Source organism: Rhinatrema bivittatum, chromosome 2 (assembly GCF_901001135.1).
Source record: "Rhinatrema bivittatum chromosome 2, aRhiBiv1.1, whole genome shotgun sequence".
Lineage (NCBI taxonomy): Eukaryota > Metazoa > Chordata > Amphibia > Gymnophiona > Rhinatrematidae > Rhinatrema > Rhinatrema bivittatum.
Window position 1 is genome coordinate 317,275,460 of NC_042616.1, and position 13,781 is coordinate 317,289,240.

The 13,781-nt window shown below is 48.1% G+C and overlaps 1 protein-coding gene across 4 annotated transcripts in view; it reads right to left on the reverse strand.

The window, feature by feature from the left end:
• The window catches only part of C2H7orf57 (chromosome 2 C7orf57 homolog), a 277,665-nt gene that overhangs the window by 171,866 nt on the left and 92,018 nt on the right, over window positions 1-13,781 (reverse strand). The gene's annotated exons all lie outside the window — the stretch shown is intronic.

The window sequence follows — 13,781 nt, forward strand, 5'->3', positions numbered from 1 at the left end:
TGATGGACCGGATCCATTCACTCCCAAAGGGATGATGCCCAGGATAACGCTTTTCCATCCAGGAGGGACATGATGTATGTTTTCTTGGAAACTACATCAGGGAAATATGCAGGTTATAAAGAAAAGAGCAAAAAGCCCCTACACAACAAGGGGTCACCTGCGAAATGAGGAGGTGCCAGCAAGGGCACTGTAGGCTGGAATGGTGATGCATGTGAAGCTGGGTTTGGCTTGACAGGCGTTGAGGCGGAGTCCAGCCAATTATTCAATTGATTTATGGTGCTAGCCAAAGTCTCCAGAATCTTTTGCTCTTCTGTAATTCGCTGGGCCAGGCCAGGGATGGCGTGGAGCACCAAGACCTGTGCCGGGTGCATGGACTTGGCAATCTGTTAGGATTTGAGGGTTTGTGGGCCCTGGGCCGAGGTGAGAGATGGTACTGCCCACAGGGAGGAGCCCCGTGAGCCTCACCATCGGGAGGCGGTCTCAGCTGCTAAGTGTGCAGGACAGCAGGTACTGGAGAGAGAATAGAAAGAGAAACACTTCCCGCGGAGCCACAGGGTCTGTGGAGTGGGATATACCCGAGAGAGGATTCCTCTGTAGAGATGATACGTCAATGATCCACAGAGCGGGGTACACCGGTGAAGGTCCTCAGTAGAGATGATATGGCAAAGGTCCGCAGAGCGGGGTACACCGATGAGTGTTCCTCAGTAGAGATGATACAGTAGTGGTCCGCAAGCGAAGTACTCACTGTGGAAGTAGTGATGGTTCCAGAGGGAGCCCCGGGGAACGGGGCAGGCAGCAGTCCTAGGCGAAAGGCCCTCCGAGGAGCGGATAGCCAGAGACGAGGAAAGAGCCTCCGAGGAGTGGGTACCTGGGTCGTCTCACGCCGAGGAAGCAGGAGCTAAAAAGGAAGATCCGTAGTGAGCGAAGCGGATTCAGCAGTGAGGGAACTCGTTGCCAAGTCGTAGGCAGACAGGACCAGCCGGCTTAAGAGTCCATGGAGAATGACGTCATCCGAGGGGGACACCCCCGAGATTCCCGCTATGACGTGCATAATACTGGCCCGGAAGTGCGCGCGCGCGCGCCTAAGGAGCTCCAAGGCCAAGATGGCAGTTGGCAGCGTCCCGCCGTCCAGGGAGGCCTGGGAACAGGGGCGGGCAGGCCAGCGATAGCTGGCAGAGGTCGCAAATCTTCCTAATGGAGTCAGTGCAGTGAGGCAAGAGGTGAGCAACAGCGGTCGCAGCCGTCTGCGACCAACAGGCGTAACAGTAGGGGATTTTTAAAATCCTTATTAGTTTTAATTACTAGCTGTTATTTGATGTCTGCTGTTTTGAAATATTTTATCGATGTTTAGGAAATTTTTAAAAATGTGTACAGGAGCTTCAATTACTGAATATTATTCTATCCATCAGCTGTTTTGAAATTTATATTTTTTAATATGGTTTTACTATTCTGATTGATTTATATTTCTTGATTGTATTGTTTTGAGGAATAGTGATTTTCTGCTTTTCCATTGTTGCACTGCATACAGAATCTTACCTGTCATTTCCAGTTCAGTTTTTGTCTGCATGTGTGTGTGTTAGTGCGTGAAAGAGAGAGACACAGAGGAAGCATGTGTGTGTGTGTGTGTGTGTGTGTGTGTGTGCTTCCTTTATTTCTCACCAAGCATGTATATGTGTGTGTGATAGAGAGGGAGCCTATTGTGTGTGCGCAATCGTGCCACAGTCGACGACAATCTTAAGATAACAGATATGGAGAGCGGAAGATTTTTAAAATCCTTAATAATTGTACTTATTGGGTGTTATATGATGTCTTCTGTTTTGAAATATTTTAATGTTTTGGAGATTTTAAAATTATATATTGGGGGGTGCCAAAGGAGGTATCCAGCCTGGGTGCCAAATACTTTAGGTAAGCCACTGCTCCCAGTGGCCCTCCTGTCTGTGGCTCCCCTGCTTTGCCTTTGTCCATTTTTAGCCTGCCCTATGCTTATCTGTCCATTCCTGTCTTCCTGGTGCACTCTCTATTCCCACAGGTACCCTGCTCCTGACCTAGTGCACCGCCCTCCAAAAGATCTGCCTGAGAAGTCATGCCGGTCACCAGCACCTGCGGCTAGTCAGGCAGAAGACCTACACCTGACCTGCCTGATCTTGACTCCTGCATCCGGCCTCTTGCTGCTTTCTTCAATAGCAGCAGGAGAAACATCAGTGATTCAGCACTATCTCACAATCCCGCAGCAAGCACTCAGACTTTTGCTCCAAATCAGTCCTGCAACTGCATCTATAATAGTTTCACAGCCAGCCGTCTTTATCATATTCATACTCGGCTATCCTCTGGGTATGTCCTTACTATGATTGCAACAGTAACCACCGCAAAGACATCAGATGGAATCTGGAAAGTTGAGATGATTGCACTTCAAACTGTTCCAAGTTGGGCCTTCCTTAAAATTCAATACAGCAACGTTGGCCTTCAGTCTGTTCTGGCCCCATGGAACTCCTATGCACGCAGCTCCAAATCAAACCACAGGACCACTCACGTACTGGCATCTGCCTCAGCTTATAAAATTTAAGCGGCACAAAAACAAATTGAAGCGCTGCATGCTAGCAAGGCAAAATATAAGAAAATAAAATCACGCCATCATTTATACCAAAAACAACATAAGTTGGGGAAGGAGATCAGAAATCAGGTAACCATTACTCCTGATGTCATTCACCAGCACCCTCACCCATTTCTATAAACCAAAAAAAAATTTTCACAAATTTCGAGGCTGCCTTTCCAAAATGTGCTTTCATAACTGGATAGGGCAGTGATGGCAAACTCCACTCCTCGAGTGCCACAAACAGGCCAGGTTTTCAGGATATCTACAATGAATATACATGAGGAAGATATGCATGTACTGCCTCCATTGTATGCAAATCTATCTCATATACATTCATTGTGGAAATTCTGAAAACTTATTTATTTATTTTTAATTTTTATATACCGATGTTCCTGTATAGCATACATATTGCACCGGTTTACAGATAAACTGAACTGTCGCCTCTGGGGCGGATACATTGGAACAGGTTGAAAATGAACTTACAGTGAAACAGGTGGACGACAATTCCAAACACGATTAGCTAAAACAAAGTACAATTCAAAACATATATACAGTGGGGTAGGTGGACCAGCGTCTATAAAGTTCGATTCATCAGATCTTAGCTCTCAGGGAATGCTTGGCTGAACAGCCAAGTCTTTAGCTTCTTTTTGAATACCAGAAGGCAGGGTTCTTGGCGGAGGTCCGGAGGGAGAGAATTCCAAAGTGGGGGACCCGCAGTGGAAAGGGCGCGTTTCCTCACTGAGGTTTTTGCCGGCTGGGTGTGTAGCATATCCTTGTATGCACTTCTGATGGGTCTCTTGGAAATGTGCTGTTGAAGTTGGAAAGTAAGGTTGAGGGGGGAGATGTTGTGTAAAGCCTTGTGTATCATCATGAGGGCTTTAAAGAGTATCCTGAATTTAATAGGCAGCCAGTGAAGGTTCTGGAGGATAGGGGTGATGTGTTCCCTTTTGTTGGTGTTTGTGAGGATCCTGGCCGTTGCATTCTGGACCATCTGAAGTGGTTTGATAGTGCTGGCGGGGAGGCCCAGAAGGAGTGAGTTGCAGTAATCCAGTTTCGGGAGGATGATAGATTGTAGTACCAGGCGGAAATCTCAGAAGTGCAGAAGTGGTTTTAATTTTTTTAATACTTGCAATTTAAAGAAGCATTCCTTGGTGGTATTGTTTACGAATTTGCTTAGGTTGAGTTGGTTGTCTAGTAGTACACCAAGGTCTCTTACATGCATTATGTGGTCGATAGATGTGATGGGGAGTTGGGAGGAGATTGGAGGGTTGAGCGGAATGTAGTTGACTGGGGCTATTAGGAGGATTTCAGTTTTGTTAGTGTTTAGTTTGAGGTTGAGGCTGGTGAGTAGGTTGTTGATTGCTGTAAGGCAGCTATTCCAGTAAGACCATGTTTTGTGGAGTGATTCCGCTATAGGGATGAGGATCTGTATGTCATCCGCGTATAGGAAGTGTGTTAGCTTGAGGTTGGTCAGTAGATTGCAGAGTGGGAGGAAGTAAATATTGAATAGTGTGGGTGATAGGGATGATCCTTGGAGTACCCCCAGATTTGATCTGATTAGGTGTGACTCTTTGTTGTTGATCCTGACTTTGTAGGACCTGTTTTCAAGGGATGATTTGAACCAGTTGAACGCCGAACCTGTGATGCCGATGTCTGCTAGACGCTGAAGAAGGAACGTGTAGTTCACGGTGTCGAATGCTGAGGAGAGATCCAGAAGTGCGAGGAGGAAAGGTTGACCTTTTTCCAGGTTAAGGAGGATGTTGTCCGAGAGCGAGGCTAATAATGATTCGGTGTTCAGGGACTTTTGAAATCCGAATTGATTTGGGGTGAGGATGTCATTTTCTTCTAAGAATTCGGATAGTTGTCTGTTCACAATCTTCTCCATAAGTTTGGCGATCATTGGAAGGTTAGCTATGGGGCGGAAGTTGGCTGGGTCTGAGGGTGGCAGGTGGGGTTTTTTGAGGAGAGGCTTAAGCATTGCAACCTTGAGTTGGTCTGGGACTTGTCCTTGGGACAGTGAGCAGTTTATGATGTCTGCTACTGGTTTGGCGATGATGTTTGGAATGGAGAACAGCAGGTTGGACGGTATGTGATCTAAAGGATGAGACGAAGGTTTCATCTTCTTAAAGATGTTTTCTATTTCTAATGCGGATGTCAGCTCAAAGGTGGCAAGAGAAGCTGGGGTTGAATTTTGTTGCTGGAGGGTTGAGTGCGACAGTTGGGAACCGGTGGTGGATGAGTAAATAGGATGAGGAGAGGGCCCTTTGAGGGGTGCAACGAGGGTGGCGATTTTTTTCTCGAAGTAGTCTGCCAGTTCATTGGCCTTGTTGGTAGCTTCGTCGTCTGGGATGAGGGGCGTAGTTGGTTTTGTGAGGGCTGATACGTAAGAAAACAATGCTCTCGAGTCAAAGATAAAGAAGAATTCTTTCTTGGTTCTGTTGATGACATTTCTGTAGGAGTTTAGGCAGGATTCGTAGGCCGAGAGGGTTGTTGTGGAAGGGTTTTTACGCCACCTGTGTTCTTTACATCTGAGCTCCTGTTTGAGCGACTTCAGCTCAGGGGTGAACCAGGGTTTCCTGTTGTCCTTATCCGGATGGAGTGTTTTCGTGGTCATGGGGCACACTTGATATGCAACATTGTTGGTGATGTCAATCCAAGATGTAGTGGCAGTGTTGACGTCAGAGAGGTCCAGGTGAAGTAGTTCCTTGGAAAGATGCAAGCTGAGGAGTTCACCGGTGAAGGGTTTCCTGACGGATACTGAGGTTAAATGGGTTGCTTGGGGAGTGTGCTCCTTGATCTCTAGAACCGTGGAGATGATTTGGTGGTCCGTCCATGGGACTGGTAAGCATGTTGGGTTGGTGTGGGGCGATATTCCTTCGTTTATGAAACTAAGGTCTTGGCCTGTTTATGGCACTCGAGGACTAGAGTTCACCATCACTGGGATAGGCTATGCCCTGTTGGTGTGATCTGACAGGTACAGCGTTTTTATGAATCACATTGTCCTGCCAGCAGAGGGCACCAATGGAAAAAAATACATTTGAGACAAAAGAGAAATGCATATATCTAGCTTGGGCACTGTTGGGCCCATATAAGAGTGTGAATATCTTTTTCTTCAAGGTAGCTGGTAGTGTGGTGATGGGTGGAGCTGAGGTACTAGAGGTACAAATCTCCTAGAGAACACCAAGTCTGATCTTTCCAAAAGCAGCAAATCAGGGTAGGAGTGGTAAGTCAGAATATTATTGATAAAAGGCAAATAATAAAGTAATAGAGTTGTGCTAGTCATGAATGATGAGACTGGGTAACCAGAAGGCACAGAATGGGACAAGAAAACAGAGCTGCTTATCTCTAACAGGTGTTCTCCGAGGTCAGCAGGATGTTAGTCCTCACACATGGGTGACAACTACAGATGGAGCCCTGAAATGGAAAACTTTTGTCAAAGTTTCTAGAACTTTGACTGGGCACACTGAACTTGCCCAGACTGCCCTATTACATGCGTCCATGCAGGATCCCTCTCCAGTCTTAACATAGAATTGCATATAAATGAAAAATTAGGAGGAACCCAACTCCGCTGGGTGGCAGGCGTGTTTCGTGAGGTCTAACATCCTACTGTCCTCGGAGAACACCTGTTACAGGTGAGTAACTCTGCTTTCTCACAGGACAAGCAGGATGGTAGTCTTCACACAAGGGGACCAACAGACACCAACCAGATGTCAACAGGCACAATAACAGTGCTGTTGGTAACAGAGGGGGAATTCAGCCTGAACTCAAACAATGTGCCCTAGATGGGGAGAGTTGGGTTCCACACCTCAAACAGATTCCAAAGGACAGACTGGCCGAACCTACTGTTGCGTCGGTCATCCCTATCTAGACAATACTGAGATGTGAAAGTGTGGAGAGAACTCCACGTTGCAGCCCTGCAGATACCCTTCATGGGAACTGCTCGCAAGTGAGCCACCAATGCTACCATGGCTCTGACAGAATGACCCATGACATAACCCCCAAGATGCAGTCCCGCCTGAGCATAACAAAAGGAGATGCAATCTCCAGTCAATTGGATAGTGTCTGTTTGGCAACAACAATGCTCAGCCTATTCCTATCAAAAGAAATAAAAAGTTGGGTGGACTGACTATGGGTTTCTGTCTGTGCCAGATAGAAGGCTAAGGTTCGCTTGCAGTCCAAACTCTGCAGTGCTCGTTCGCCTTGGTGCAAATGGGGCCTGAGAAAGAATGTTGGTAGGACGATGGACTGGTTAAGATGGAAGTCCATTACCACCTTAGGCATGAACTTAGGGTGCATATGCAAGACCACCCTGTCATGATAAAACTTATTATAAGATAGATAAGTCACTAAGGCATGGAGTTCGTCGACTGCCACCAAAAATATGAACTTCCAGGTCAGGTATTTCAGATCACAAGTGCACAGTGGCTCAAAAGGAGCTTTCATCAGCTGAGCTTACACCACATTGAAGTTCCAAGACACAGCTAGAGGCCTCAGGGGAGGCTTCAATTGAAGCAGGCCCCACATGAATCGTAACCTATAGGCTGTACAGAGATGGGCATATCATCTACACCATGATGGTAAGCGCCAATTTCACTGAGATAGACTCAGAGTTGGTTTTTAAGCCAGCTTCTAATAGGTGTAGGAGATCAGTGCTTTTTAATATATTTATAAATGATCTGGAATGGGATACAACAAGTGAGGTAATCAAATTTGTGGATGACAAGAAATTATGCAGAGTAATTAAATCTCAAGCGGATTGTGATATATTGCAGGAGGACCTTGCAAAACTGGAAGATTGGACTTCCAAAGGCAGATGAGATTTAATATGGACAAGTGCAAAGTGATGCATATAGGAAAAATAACTCTTGCTGTAGTTACACAATGTTAGGTTCTATCTTAGGAGTTACCAACCAGAAAAGAGATCTAGGCATCATAGTGGATAATACATTGAAATCGTCGGCTTAGTGTGCTGTGGTGATCAAAAAAGCAAACAGAATATTAGAAATTATTAGGAAGAGAATGGCAAATAAAACGATGGATGTCATAATGTCTCTGTATCGCTCCATAGAAAGACCACATTTTGAATACTGTGTGCAATTAAGAACATAAGAAATTGCCATGCTGGGTCAGACCAAGGGTCCATCAAGCCCAGCATTCTGTTTCCAACAGAGGCTAAACCAGGCCACAAGAACCTGGCAATTACCCAAACACCAAGAAGATCCCATGCTACTGATGCAATTAATAGCAGTGGCTATTCTCTAAGTAAACTTGATTAATAGCAGTTAATGGACTTCTCCTCCAAGAACTTATCCAAACCTTTTTTGAACCCAGCTACACTAACTGCACTAACCACATCCTCTGGCAACAAATTCCAGAGCTTTATTGTGCGTTGAGTGAAAAAGAATTTTCTCCGATTAGTCTTAAATATGCTACTTGCTAACTTCATGGAATGCCCCCTAGTCTTTCTATTATCACAGCCCTAACCTTTTCAGCCTTTCCTCATAGGGGAGCTGTTCCATCCCCTTTATCATTTTGGTTGCCCTTCTCTGTACCTTCTCCATTGCAACTATATCTTTTTTGAGATACGGCGACAAGAATTGTTGCACTGGAGAAAGTACAGAGAAAGGACACCAAAATGATAAGGGGCATGGAACAGCTGCCCTATGAGGAAAGGCTAAGGAAGTTAGGGCTGTTCAGTTTGGAGAAGAGATGACAGAGGGGGGTTATGATATAGGTCTACAAAATCATGAAAGGACTTCAACAGGTTAATGTAAATCTGTTATTTACTTTTTCAGGTAACAGAAGGACTAGAAGGCACTCCATGAAGTTAGCAAGTAGTTTATTTAAAACAAATTGAAGTAAATTCTTTCACTCAGCGCATAGTTAAGCTCTGGAATTCATTGCCAGAGGATGTGGTTACAGCAGTTAGTGTAACTAGGTTTAAAAAAGGTTTGGATAAGTTCCTAGAAGAAAAATCCGTGAACTGCTATTAATTAATAAGCAATAGTAGCTTAAGATTTATTTAATGATTGGGTACTTACCAGGTACTTGTGACTTGGATTGGCCACTGTTGGAAACAGGATACTGGGCTTGATGGACCCTTGGTCTGACCCAGTATGGCATTTCTATGTTCTTAAGCTCTTATTATCTAGGGTCTTCTGCTCACACCACACAGAAAACCTCCTCCACTACAGTCCATAGGACTTTCTAGTGGAAGACTCTAGAGGCCACCAAGACTCGGGACACATCCTCTGAGAAATCAAGTGATTGCAGAATTAACTTCTCAACATCCAGGCTGTGAGTGAAAGAACATGGAGATTGGGATGTCGCAACCTGCCTCGATCTTGCGTGATGAGATTTGGAGAAGTCCCCAGACTGATCGGTCTCTGGATGGACAACTCCTGTAGGAATGGAAATCAAACCTGTCTTGGCAAATGAGGATCATAGTCCCCTTGTCCTCGCAAAGCTTCAAGAGAGTCTTCACCATTAAGAGAAGATACACGTACAGAAGACCCTTGCCCCAGTGATGGGCAAGGGCATCCGAGGCTGGTTTGCCGTCTGACCTGTACATGGAGCAGAACCGAGGCACCTTCCTGTTGCAAGGGGATGCGAACAGATCTACGTCTGGGCTCCTCTAGGGCCGGAATATCTGATTTGTCACTCCCTGGTCCAGGGACCAATCATAGGGGTTGAAGGCATGACTTCAGTCTCTCCACAACAATGTTCTTCTCCTGGCCAGGTACATGGCCCTGAGCACCATCCCGTGGACCAGGGTCCATGACCTGATCTGGACTGCTTCCTGACACAGGAGGTTTGATCCCGTACCTCACTATTTGTTGACATACCACATCGCTACCTGGTTGCTGGTTTGGATTAGGACAACTTTATTGGACAGCCAATCTCTGAAAGCCTATAGTGAGTAACTGATCATCCGAAGCTCTAGGAAGCTGATTTAACAACAGCTTTCCTCAGCAGACAAGAGCCCCTGGGTGCTGAGGCCATCTACATGAGCTTCCCAGCCCAGGGTGGACACATCCATAGTTAGGACAATTTGGGTAGGAGGACTTTGAAAAAAGATCCCCGTTCCAAATTTGAAAGTATCCACCACCAGGAAAATGAGTCCCAGAGAGACAGGGTGGCTCGGATGCAATACATCAGTTTCTGTGAGGCCTGACAACACTGCGACCTCAGGGTCCATTGGGCTCTGTGCATGTGTAATCGTGCCAAGTGTGTGACATGGATGGTTGTGGCCATATGGTCCAATAGCCTTAACATGTGCCAGGCTGACACCTGCTGGCTATGCTGAATCTCTGCCACGATGGTTGTCAAAGTGACGGCCCTTTGACAAGGCAGGAAGGCCTTGGCCTGAGCCATATCTAGCAGGCCTCCTATAAGGCCCAATTGAGGTGACGGCCGAGTTTGGACTTTGAGTAAATGATGACAAATCCTAGTAACTCAAACTCCCGGACGGTCAAGCGCCTGGATCTGATGGCCCCTGTCTGAGATGTGCTCTTGACCAGCCAATCATCCAGATAAAGGAAAACCTGCACCCCCAGCCTGTGGAGGTGCACCGTCACTACGGCCAACATTTTGTGAAGACTCGTGGGCTGACGCTAAGCCAAACGGCAACACCCAGTACTGGAAGTGCTGTTTTTCTACCACAAATCAGAGATTCTTCCAGTGATTGCGGAAGATCTTGATGTGAGTGTATGCATCCTTTAGATCGAGGGAGCATAGCCAGACCCCATTCTGCAAAAGGGGGATCAAGGTGCCCAGGCAAACCATCTTGAACTTTTCTTTTTTGAGAAATTTGTTCAAGGCTCTTAGGTCTAAGATGGGATGGCGTCCTCCTGTTCTCTTTTGAGTAAAATCCCCTCCCTCTTTGCCCTGGTGCAACAGGCTTGACCGCTCTGGCTGTAAAGAGGGAGGAGAGCTCCTTTAGCAGTACCTCCTGATGTGCTACTGGCCCCCGAAACGAGCTCTGAGAGCAATATGGCAGGACAGCCAATAGATTCAATTGGTACTCTTGACGGATGATGGAAAGAACCCACTGGTCCGATGTTATACTGGGCCACTGGTTCATGAAGAACTGCAGCCTGCCCCTGACTGGAAGGTCCAACATCCCAGGTATGGGCAACTGGCCTATGCTCCCTAAGCCCCAGTCAAAACCCCATCACTGGTGTTGACTGAGGTGCCGGCTGGGGCTTAGAGGTTCTCTGCGGCCTGGGATGGCCGTGGGAGCCCTGATGCTGTTGATGGGCGTGAGGGGGCGGAGAACAGTACTTCCTCTAGCGGAAGAAATACTTTATCTGTCTTGATCTTACCAACCTCTTAGAAGAGGATGATGGGTCCAGAGTGCTGACGGAGAGTTGCTGGAGGGTTTCATGGTGGTCCCAGAGCTGGGCCACCGCATCCATCACCCTATCTCTGAAGAGATTCTCCCCAGTACATAGTATGTCAGCGAGTCGTTCCTGTACCTCTGGTCAGAGATCCGAGGTCCACAGCCATGCCATTCTGCGAGCACCAATACCCACTACAGAAAACCTCAATGCCATCGAAAACATCATAGGTCGCTCAGACTTTGTGTTTTCCGCACTCCAGGCTCTTATGCACCAGCAACATGAGGGTATCCTGCTGTTGTTGAGGCAGTTGCTCAGCTACCTCCTGTACCTGCTTTCAGATGTCCGAGTACTGGCTCACTAGAACTGATAGGAAGCTATTGTTGGATTCGTGGACCCTTGAGCCGATCGGAACCGAAAGGTGAACTGCTGCAAGGTAGCAGCAGAGGCCCCGACCGGGAGGCGGCAAGGACGGGAATGTGGCTGGACCGAAGAAGATCCTGGGACGCCCTTTGCGACCAAGGGCTAGGCAAGGAAGAAGGGAACGGATGGAGCTGACACAGTGGTGAGGAAGTCTTCGCCCTGGAAGCCGAACCTCCCCCGAGAGGAGCTCGTAGGAGTCCGGCCGCTGGGACTTAGGAGATTCACCCTGGAAGCCGGAGTCCCCCCAGGAGGAGCCCGTAGGGACCCGGCCGCTGGGACTTAGGAGCGCCCGCGGGGGCGGAGTCAGACGGGATCCAAGGTCGAGTGCCAGAGGGTCGTTGCTCACCAGTCCGGAGTCAAGTGCCAGAGGGTCGCCGCTTGCCAGTCCAGAGTCGAGTGCCTGAGAGTCGTCGCTTGCCAGTCCAAAGTCAGAAGCCAGGGGATCGCCATGAGCCAAACCGGGGTCAGAAGCCAGGGAATCGTCGTAAGCCAGTCCAGAGTCAAGAGCCAGGGAATACCGTCAGCCAATCCAGGATCAGGAATCAGGAAGACCAGGAGAACACAGGATGCAGCAACTGGAGACAGGAAACCTGGGAACCTCATTGCAAGGCAAAGTCCTAGTCAGACTGCAGGGTTTAAATACCCTGCAGCGTCTGACGTCATCAGAGGGCGTCCCCCATCTTCTCCCGCGCTGGCCCCTTTAAATCTGGGCCTGAGCCGCGCGCGCGCGCGTCTAGGGGGCGGGGCCTACCGCCGAGGAACGCCGGCTGCTCCGGCGCGGCGAGGAGGCAGAGGCAGAGGAAGTTGCAGGCCCGGGCGAGATGGGGGGACGCCGGGCCTGCAGCGGGAGAGGTCCCTGGAGGCCCGGGGAGCGCGGAACCCGGCCAGAACCCCGACGAGGTAGGTGGCGATTCCGGGGCCGACCCGGAATCGCAACAGCTATGTGGGCAATGAGTATGGCCCCTGAAACACTTTCCTCCCAAGAGTGTCCATCGCTCTGTAGGTCCTTCCCCGGGGGCACTGAGGAATGGGTCCGAGAATGATTGGCTCTCTTGAGAGTGGATTCGACCACCACTGACTGGTGGGGCAGCTGACTCTTATTGAATCCAGCAGCCTTCAGGACTAGGTAGACCAGTGCCGATGCCGATGGTTCTTCAGCTTCCCTCTCTGCTCGGCCAGGTCCTTCCCCAATGCTGAGGCTGATGATAAGTAACCCAACATCTTCGGCCTGGAAGAGATCGAATGCAGTTGGTCTCCGGCACCCATATCTGCCAATGGCAACGATGGTCCCGCTGATGTCAATGGCACGGTATCCTTCGGAGCAGCTCCGATGTCCATCAATGCCAATGCTGCTGATACCGATGGCTTGGTCTTCCTTGACCCAAACAGCTGTTCCATCTTGACAAAGTTTCTAGAAACTTTGACTGACACACTGAGCATGCCCAGCATGACACTGTCCATGCACCACGCAGGGACCCTTCTTCAGTCTTGTGAAAAAAATAAAATAACAAACTGACATAGAACCCAACTCCGTAGGGGGGCAGGCGGGTTTCCTGAGGACTAACATCCTGCTGTCCTAGGAGAACATCTGTTACAGGTAAGCAAATCTGCTTTCTCCTAGGACAAGCAGGATGGTAGTCCTCACAGATGAGTGAATACCAAGCTATAGACTTCCCCCTGCAATAACAGAACCCACAGCATTTAACCACGTGCCAACTCACACAACAACAGAAGTGCTGAGGGTGAGAACGGGAGGCAGCATGAACCAGACACAGGGCCCTAGGCAGGGAGAGTTGGGTTCTTACGCTTGGAATACATTATGAAAGACAGACTGGCCAAAGGTACTGTCATGTCAACCATCCTTGTCCAAACAGTAATGGGCGATGAACATGTACAGGGAGCTTCACGTCGCAACCTTGCAGATCTCAGTGATGGGGACGCATAGAAGTGAGCTACCAATGCTGCCATGGCCCTAACTGAGTGTGCCTTGACGTGGCCTCCAAGCGGAAGGCCCACCTACTTGTAGCAGAAGGATATACAGTCCACCAACCAGTTAGACAGGGTCTGCTTGCCCACCACAACACCAAGTCTGTTTTTGTCAAAGAAGACTGAAGAGGGACCCCGCATGGCCATGCGGATATTGGCATGCTGGACAAAAGTTTTCCATGCCGGCCTCCATCTGATGATGTCATCCATCTGTGAGGACTACCGTCCTGCTTGTCCTAGGAGAAAAATATGCACTAGAAAGGAGAAGAGACCAAGATGAGAGAGGAAAGAAAAAAAATATATGAAGAAGTTTGAAAAGAGCAAAGGAAGAATGAAAAAACAATCAAATCTTGTAAAAGGAAAAACAGGCAGACCTATGATAAAAGAAGCAAAAAAGAAAAAGAGAGGCTGTAAAAATTATAATTTTATTGTATTTAAAA